General features: G+C 45.0%; 1 pseudogene; it reads left to right on the plus strand.

Moving 5' to 3' along the window:
- Positions 1–1,016: 1,016 nt before the first annotated feature.
- Positions 1,017–1,560, plus strand: LOC116537457 (annotated as a pseudogene).
- Positions 1,561–1,955: the final 395 nt, after the last annotated feature.

A 1,955-nucleotide genomic window follows, 5' to 3' on the forward strand; every position in this document is an offset into this window, starting at 1 on the left:
GAGCCACCACTCCAGGCTTGAACTGCATTTCTGAACTTCTCACTCCTGGGGATTCTCCCACTCAAACCTAATGGCCTGAGGGTCATTGCATGAGCTACTTGCCCTGTTAAGGCCCTCATCCCAACTCTGGCTAATTTCTCTTCTTCTTCCTCACATCCCTTCTGCAGAAGCTCTACCCTTCCCAAGACCATGTTGTGGTTCTCTGTCATAACCTCTGCCATTGTCCCTCGGAATATTCCTAGACGGCATTTATCACTGTGGATATTTATCACTACTCACCGTTTTGGCTAAAATCAAGTGTACCATCACCGTGGATAATTACATATTCATTTTGATTAATTAAATATTTAAGTAATTAGATATTCATATTTGATTAATTAAATATTCACATTTAATTACAGGTGGCTCACACCTGTAATCCCAGTGCTTTGGAAGGCGGAGGCAGGAGAATTACTTGAGACCAGGAGTTTCAGACCAGCGAAGGCAATATAGCAACACCCCATCTCTATGAAAGGTTTTTAAAAATTATCCAGGTGAGGCCAGGTGCAGTGGCTCACGCCTATAATCCCAGCACTTTGGGATACCAAGGTGGGTGGATTGCTTGAGTTCAGGAGTTTGAGACCAGCCTGGACAACATGGTAAAACCCGGTCTCCACCAAAAAATACAAAAAAATTAGCCGGCCATGGTGGCTTATGCCTGTAGTCCCAACTACCTGGAAGGCTGAGGTGGGAGAATCACTTGAGCCTGGGAGGTGGAGGTTGCAGTGAGCCAAGATCGCACCAATGCACTCCAGCCTGAGCAACAGAGCAAGACCCTATAGCAAGAAAAAAAAATCAGGTGAGGTGACACACACCTGTAGCCCCAGCTAATGTAGCAGGCTGAGGCAGAAGGATTGCTGGAGCCTGGGAGGTCAAGGTTGCAATGAACTGTGATCATACCCCTGCACTCCAGCCGGGGCAACAGAGCAAGACTGTCTCAAAAAATAAATATAAGGACATCCAAACAGCCGACTCCTTTCCAGCTGAAGAAACACTTAAATTCTGAAAATAGCGACTCAGTATCATGGCCAGCAGTCCTAATGAAGATCCAAAAGGAAGCAGAATCACTTATGTGAAAGGAGACCTTTTTGCATGCCCCAAAACACACTCTTTAGCCCACTGTATCAGTGAAGATTGTCCCATGGACGCTGGGATAGCTGTCCCCTTCAAGAAGAAATTTGGAGGGGTGGAAGAACTTTTAAATCAACAAAAGGAATCTGGAGAAGTGGCTGTTCTGAAGAGAGATTGGTGATATATATATTACTTGATTACAAAGAAAAGGGCTTCGCGCAAGCCAACTTACGAAAACTTACAGAAGAGTTTAGAGGCAGTGAAGTCTCATTGTCTGAAGAATGGAGTCACCGACCTCTCCATGCCCAGGATTGGATGTGGTCTTGATCGTCTGCAGTGGGAAAATGTATCTGCGATGATCGAGAAGGTATTTGAGGCAACAGACATCAAAATTACTGTGTACACACTTTGAAACATTTTGGATGTTTCAAAAAAATAAAAATAAATAAATAAATATAAAAAAAAGCTGGGTGTGGTGGCTCACGCCTGTAATCCCAGCACTTTGGGAGGCCAAGGCGGATGGATCACCTGATGTCAGGAGTTTAAGACCAGGCTGACCAACAGGGTAAAACACTGTCTCTACTAAAAATACAAAAATTAGCCTGGCATGGTGGCGCATGCCTGTAATCCCAGCTACTTGGGAGGCTGAGACAGGAGAATCACTTGAACGCGGGAGGCAGAGATTACAGTAAACCAAGATTGTGCCACTGCACTCCAGCCTGGGCGATAGCAGTGAAACTCCGTTTCAAAAACACAAGAAACAAACAAAAAATAAATATAAAACAAATAAGGGCTGGGCGCGATGGCTCATGCCTGTAATCCCAGCACTTTGGGAGGCCAAGCCG

Source organism: Sapajus apella, unplaced genomic scaffold (genome assembly GCF_009761245.1).
Source record: "Sapajus apella isolate SASKATOON/1434 unplaced genomic scaffold, GSC_monkey_1.0 scaffold110, whole genome shotgun sequence".
NCBI classification, from domain to species: domain Eukaryota; kingdom Metazoa; phylum Chordata; class Mammalia; order Primates; family Cebidae; genus Sapajus; species Sapajus apella.